Here is a 7,647-nt window from a genome sequence, read left to right as displayed (position 1 = left end):
TATAAGATTTTTATACTTCATGTAACCCTAAGGAAAAGCTAAAAATAGAAAAAAATTGGAGGGCTTCCCTGGTGGCACAGTGGTTGAGAGTCCGCCTGCCGATGCAGGGGACACGGGTTCGTGCCCAGTCTGGGAAGATCCCACATGCCGCAGAGTGGCTGGGCCCATGAGCCATGGCCGCTGAGCCTGCGCGTCCGGAGCCTGTGCTCCGCAGTGGGAGAGGCCACAGCAGTGAGAGGCCCGTGTACCGCAAGAAAAAAAAAAAAAAAATTGGAACTATATTTACAACAAATTAAAAAGACAAAGAGGGGATCGAGTCTCTGTCCATGAGGGGGGAAGGGGGTGGCGTGCGCGCCATTTCTAGTCGTTTTCAAAGCGCCTCGTGCTGATTCTCACAGGCCCAGCCACTGGCCCCAGCTCTGCCCTGCAGCATAATAAAATGGCTAATCAGGTGAATGGTAATGCGGTACAGTTAAAAGAAAAGGAAGAACCAATGGATACTTCCAGTGTAACTCACACAGAGCACTACAAGACACTGATAGATGCAGGACTCCCACAGAAGGTGGCAGAAAGACTTGATGAAATATTTCAGACAGGATTGGTAGCTTATGTCGATCTTGATGAAAGAGCCATTGATGCTCTCAGGAAATTTAATGAAGAAGGACCTCTGTCTGTACTACAGCAGTTCAAGGAAAGTGACTTATCACATGTTCAGAACAAAAGTTCATTTTTATGTGGAGTTATGAAGACCTACAGGCAAAGGGAGAAACAGGGGAGCAAGGTGCAAGAGTCTACAAAGGGACCCAATGAAGCAAAGATCAAGGCCTTGCTTGAGAGGACTGGTTATACCCTGGATGTAACCACAGGACAGAGGAATTACCGTGGTCCTCCACCAGACAGTGTGTACTCTGGCATGCAACCTGGAATTGGAACAGAAGTCTTTGTAGGTAAAATACCAAGAGATTTATATGAGGATGAGTTGGTGCCACTTTTTGAAAAGGCTGGTCCCATTTGGGATCTACATCTTACGATGATGGATCCACTGTCTGGTCAGAACAGAGGGTATGCATTTATCACCTTCTGTGGAAAGGAAGCTGCACAGAAACCTGTTAAACTGTGTGACAGCTATGAAATTCGCCCTGGTAAACACCTTGGAGCGTACATTTCTGTGGCAAACAACAGGCTTTTTGTTGGATCAATTCCGAAGAATAAAACTAAAGAAAACATTCTGGAAGAATTCAGTAAAGTTACAGAGGGTTTGGTGGACGTTATTCTCTATCATCAACCTGATAACAAAAATAATCGGGGGTTCTGCTTCCTTGAGTATGAGGATCACAAGTCAGCAGCACAAGCCAGACGCCGGCTGATGAGTGGAAAAGTAAAAGTATGGGGAAATATAGTTACAGTTGAATGGGCTGACCCTGTGGAAGAACCAGATCCAGAAGTCATGGCTAAGGTGAAAGTTTTATTTGTGAGAAACTTGGCTACTACAGTGACAGAAGAAATATTGGAAAAGTCGTTTTCTGAATTCGGAAAACTTGAAAGAGTAAAGAAGTTGAAAGATTATACATTTGTTCATTTCAAAGACAGAGGAGCAGCTGTTAAGGCCATGGATGAAATGAATAGCATAAAATAGAAGGGGAAGAAATTGAGTCTTAGCCAAGCCACCAGACAAGAAAAGGAAAGAGCGCCAAGCTGCTAGACAAGCCTCCAGAAGCACTGCGTTATGAAGCTTATTAATATCACCCTCCTCCTTGTATGCCACCTCCAATTAGAGGTCGGGGTCATGGTGGGGGGACAGGTGGATATGGCTACCCTCCAGATTACTATGACTATGAAGATTACTATGATGATTACTATGGCTATGATTATCACGACTATAGTGGAGGCTATGAAGATCCCTACGATGGCTGTGATGATGGCTGTGCAGTAAGAGGAAGAGGAGGAGGAAGGGGAGGACGAGGTGCTCCAGCACCACCAAGGGGGCGGAGAGCACCACCTCCAAGAGGTAGAGCTGGCTATTCACAAAGGGGACCACTTTTGGGACCACCAAGAGGCTCTAGGGGTGGCAGAGGGAGTCCTGCACAATAGCGGAGATGCCGTGTTTCCCGTGGATCTCGGGGCAACCGTGGGGGCAAGAGAAAGGCAGATGGGTACAACCAGCCTGATTCCAAGTGCCGTCAGACCAACAACCAACAGAACTGGGGTTCCCAGCCCATCGCTCAACAGCCGCTTCAGCAAAGTGGTGACTATTCTGGTAACTATGGTTACAATAATGACAACCAGGAATTTTATCAGGATACTTATGGGCAACAGTGGAAATAGACAAGTGAGGGCTTGAAAATGATACTGGCAAGATATGATTGACTCTAGATCTACCTCCTTCAAAAAAAAAATTGGCTTATCTGTTTCATCTTTAAGTAGCAATTTGCTGCCATTTGTATTCGGCTGAAGAAATCACTATTGTGTATGTATGCAAGTCTTTTTATTTTTTCCTCTTTTCATAAATGCTTTTGGATATTATTGGGCTTGCAGAGTTCCCTTATTCTGGGAGTTACAATGCTTTTATCCTTTCAGGCTTCATTTTAGCTTGAAAACAAGCTGAGCACACTGTTAAATCATGATTTTGCAGAACCTTTGGTTTTGGACAGCTTCATTTTTTGGATTTGGGATAGATTACCTAGCAGTATGGAGTATGATGTAAATAAAAATACAAGCTAGTGCTTTGTCTTAGTAGCTTTAAGAAATTAAAGCAAACAAATTTAAGTTTTCTTGTATTGAAAAAAAAAAGACAAAGAATTATTATCATTTATGCTTAAAGACTTAAAAACCAATAAGTAAGACATTCACCATTCCATTTAAATATACAAAAAATTTAACAAAAATTTATATAGGCAAGACCATAACTCTTCAATACACAAACATTGAATGAAGATACTTTCACCCTAACAATAAAGAGAAAATTTAACGGGACTTCCCTGATGGTCCAGGGCTAAAGAATCTGCCTTACAATGCAGTGGACGGATGTGGGTTGGATCCCCGGTCAGGGAACTAAGATCCCACATGCCACAGGGCAACCAAGCCCACGCACCACAACTACTGAGCTTGAGCACCTTAACTAGAGAGCCTGAGTGCCACAAATACAGGGCTCACATGCCCTAGAGCCTGCGTGCCACAACTAGAGAAGAGAAAACCTGCATGCCACAACTAGAGCGAAGCCTGTGCGCTGCAATGAAAGATAGCATACACCTCAACAAAGATCCCGTATGCTTGAACTAATACCCAAAGCAACCAAAAATAAATAAATTAAATAAATAAATAATAAATAAAATCTTTAAAACAAAAAAGAATAGTGCAATATTGGGGTTTGTTTTTTGGCCTAACAATTAATAAAACTATTCAATTAAATTTGGCCAGATTTGGTTCTGATGAATTGTGTCATTCTCTATAGGTGAAAGTGTAAATATCAGAAACATCTTGAAAGCAATTTGTCAAACTATTGTCAAGAGTCAAGAATATATATGCATTTTCATTTATTAATTTCATTTCTATAAATCTACCTTCTAGAGATAAGCAGTATGTTTACAAACTTTGTACATAGAATGTTTATTATGGTGTCAATCTTATAAGAGCAAAATATTGTTAGCAATTTACATGTAGAAAAGTATGATTAGTTTCATGTAACAAAGAAAGACAGATCTTTTTAAGGAATATTTTTCTGATACCAAAAATTATCCTAATATAGTTTTAAATAAAGAGCCATCATGATCTTGATTTTTCATATGTATATAATGCAAAATTGAGATCATGATACCGTTTTATTTATATACGCTTTGAAACGTTAGATGGAGGCATGTTAACCTATTAACAGCAGTTACCTCTGGTTGATGAGAGAAGAAAAATTTATTCTTTATCTTTTCTCTATTTTCCAAATTTAATGTAGTGTCTTTTCCATTAGCTTTATAAGTTAAACACAGATGCGGACACAGACAGACAGACACAGATTTCTAAATGAAAGCACTGAAAAAATTGTTTTACTATTAATATTGCCCATTGAGATAATGAATCAAAAATTTAGAAATTTTACTTTGACACACACTTCAATTAAACAAATGAAGCATTTATCTTCTGTCTTTTGATGCCAAACATAGAATTAAATAGGATAGTTAGTAAAGGGATTTACATACTAAACCTTATACTATCTATTTATGAGTTCTAGTAAAGTTTACTCTGCTTATAGTTCCTCGCAATTGATTCAGACTTTAAGACTATAAGAAGACTTTAAAAGTGTAGGAAAATTCAAGGTTTCATAAAGAAACCTTGGATCTCACCTTACCTTACCTAAGAAGCACCTTGAAGTCCTTGGGTCAAACTGCAGAGTTGGGAATTATTCCACTAGTGGATGTCAGTCCAGAAAACTCTTCCTAGAGGAAGTCACGGAGGGAAAAATATAGGAGAAAGGGGAGAGTGTAGAGTGAAACCTTGACAAACTTTGAATATAACACCAGAAAGGGAAAAATAATAAAAACAAATAGAAAAGAATTTCTTGATAGCTGGGATTATTTGTTTAAAAGATTATTTTATAAGAAGCAACAAATCATTTTGAGCTTTGACCAATTTGCCTAGTTCTTGTTTAGTTAGCACTCAATTAACTCAGCTGAGTTCTCAGAAACTGGATTTACTATTCATTGATATTGCTTTAAAAAAAGAAAAACAAAGTCTTTGAAGTTACAAAGAATGAAGAAAAAATTCAAATGAAAACAAAATTACACCCTGAGTATTAGAAAATATGGCACGTTTCCCTCAACTAGTGTAGTAGAATTTTTTTCACTGTATTTTAATCTTGCAATGGGTGTTGGACTCAAAATTATAGTATGCATAGAGGGAAAAAAGTAGAAAATCAGAACTTAGAGAGGAAACAAATTTTAGGTTTGTGTTTGCTAGCTTTTTTCTCATTAATCAAGTAAGTTATTAATGTTTAAAGAAGAGAGTACTCTGACTGGCATTCAGAAGTCACAGAGAAATTCTACTGAAGGAAAAATAATGTTGGAAACTTTTTATTTGTCACTCCATCAAAGTGTTTCAAAGGTTAGGGGACTGTGTACTTTGCTTTTCTCCAAGTTAGCAGGATAATAAAGATTATTTTGTTTTTGCAGGTGTTTAAAGACATGATGCCAAAGACAAAATTTTCAACTAGAACCCTCAAGAAATGTCACTTCTCTGTCTTGCCAAGAGAGATCCAGCATTTCCTCTACATAAACATCTGCTGGGAATATTTTAAAGGCAAGTATTTAAAATAATGATGTTTGTAGCTTCTTGTCTTTAATAAGTTTGAAAAAGAAGGGAAATTAATTTGTGATACCTTCCCTCCCAAAGCAACTTTTCTTTTTTTTTTTTGTGGTATATGGGCCTCTCACTGCTGTGGCCTCTCCCGCTGCGGAGCACAGGCTCCGGATGCACAGGCTCAGCGGCCATGGCTCACAGGCCCAGCTGCTCCGCGGCATGTGGGATCTTCCTGGACCTGCATTCCTTGCATCGGCAGGCAGACTCTCAACCACTGCGGCACCAGGGAAGCCCCCAAAGCAACTTTTATTCATTGACATGCACCAAATTGGATGATTAGAAAGTGAAAACATTAACATTATGTTAGGTGGAAATGGTTAAAACAGTCTGTATCAATCATACCTGAGAGACACTCATAAATCATGGGTTCCTTTTACTCCAGAAGCTTCACCAGTTCATTGTTATGCTCACTAGTTTGTGGTAATTATACTATGTTTATATTTACATAAAAATTGGATTTCCTATTAAACAGAAAACCCCACAAAAGAGAGAGTCAGGGAAACATAAGTTAGCTATACAATCTGAAAAAAACCAATTCATTTGTGGTTAGAATGGAAACTTCATTTTGTGTAAACGAATGTAGGTGTTTGGGGATAATTCTCTGTAGAAAATGCAAGATATATAGCCTGGCTCTTCAAGGTTCTAAGAAAGACACACACAGATTGCCTTTGTTAATAGGTATTTATTGCAATGATACATTAAGATGTAATTTCAGAAGTAGTGCTGTCTTGTACTCTGGATTACACTATAAAGAACTAGGGGTACTGCAGGCATCACGAAGTGGGAAAATGACTCAGTAAAAAAGTAGTTTAGTATCTTTCAGATTAGAAACTAAGTTCAAATGATCTGTCTTTTCTTCCTTTCCCCAACACTATTACTTCTTCAAATGACTAATTTGATTGATAGCTTTGTCACTATGACAAAAGGAGTACACTTGTCATCAATAATTCAGACCAAATCACCTTAGGGTACTTATGTACCAGTCTCTAGGTGGAAGGTTTGGTTTCTCCTGATACATGGAGTTTAAGAAATTAATGACTCAATGAAGTACTCGTTTGGGCTCTTCTTATAAGTTAGCAATGGCCATGGTTGATACAGTTCTCCTGGAGTTTTCTTGTAGCATGTTCAATAAATTAGCAATGCAAAAAAGTGTGCAAGGATTCAGTGCATATGTCTTCAAATGGAGCTCATGGATGTCCCCTGAAGCTAAATTCAGAGACCGATTCTATACTAAAAATTGATTAGTGATTAGGACTTCCAGAAGTTTTCTTGTAGCATGTTCAATAAATTAGCAATGCAAAAAAGTGTGCAAGGATTCAGTGCATATGTCTTCAAATGGAGCTCATGGATGTCCCCTGAAGCTAAATTCAGAGACTGATTCTATACTAAAAATTGATTAGTGATTAGGACTTCCAGAATGGTGGAGTGGAAGCTTGTAGGACCCTCTCCCCAGTAAAACAGCAATTTAATGGGTGAAAATGATAAGAAAACAATTTTTTGTAGTTTATGAAAAGTATCCTAAGGGCATACACAGACTGAGAAATATTTGTTCAAGAAATCTGCTAAAACTCAGTAATAACAGTGACAATCTGTGTTGTTGAAGCCTCTACCTGCTCCCTTAACCCCTCTTCCCTCCCCAAGCTCAATATTGGAGAATGGTTACTGCAAGTGCTCTACTTTGGACCAGTGTGACCAAGAAGATGAACTATTCTTTGAAAGCATTGCCCAAACCTCCTACAGAATCATCAGCATGGAGCTTCACTGGAACAACAGTCTGAAATACAACTTTTGACCCAACAATGACTCTATAATAACCTATTCTTACCTAAGTGTAGCTCCCAGGAATCCAAACATAAAAATTATATCACAGTCATCCCTGGTAATCTGGAAAACTGTGTGCATGTTCAACGTTGTGCCCTTTCAGGATAAATCAAAGATGATATTTCTAAGTGACTAGTCAAAGGCTGAACATATGTTAAGTAAATAAATAGATAGATAAACAAACAGACAAACAAATAAATAAACTCCCTAAACTGTGGTAGCCACCTTCAAACCACATGTACATCCAATGGTAAAAGTTAAAATTGATCTGGCTAAGTGGGTTTAAATATAGCCTTTGATGAATAAGTTGTTTATGCTGATACAGGGCCAATGCCTAACTAGCCAGGCAACAAAATAAAAACAAGGGTTATAATCTGAGCAGGGACATCAAAGTTTCAAATTATAGGGGAAATAGATTTGGCAAAATTAGTTCAGCAAGGTCATTAAACAAGTAAGCAAACAACCAGGCAAGAAGTAATAATA

The 7,647-nt window shown here is 38.4% G+C and overlaps 1 pseudogene; it reads left to right on the top strand.

The window, feature by feature from the left end:
* Nucleotides 1-424: 424 nt before the first annotated feature.
* LOC116749153 lies at nucleotides 425-2,438 on the top strand (annotated as a pseudogene).
* The last annotated feature ends 5,209 nt before the right edge of the window (nucleotides 2,439-7,647 follow it).

This window comes from Phocoena sinus, chromosome 2 (assembly GCF_008692025.1).
Source record: "Phocoena sinus isolate mPhoSin1 chromosome 2, mPhoSin1.pri, whole genome shotgun sequence".
Classification (NCBI taxonomy): Eukaryota; Metazoa; Chordata; class Mammalia; order Artiodactyla; family Phocoenidae; genus Phocoena; species Phocoena sinus.
This window is presented reverse-complemented; position numbering and strand designations above follow the sequence as displayed.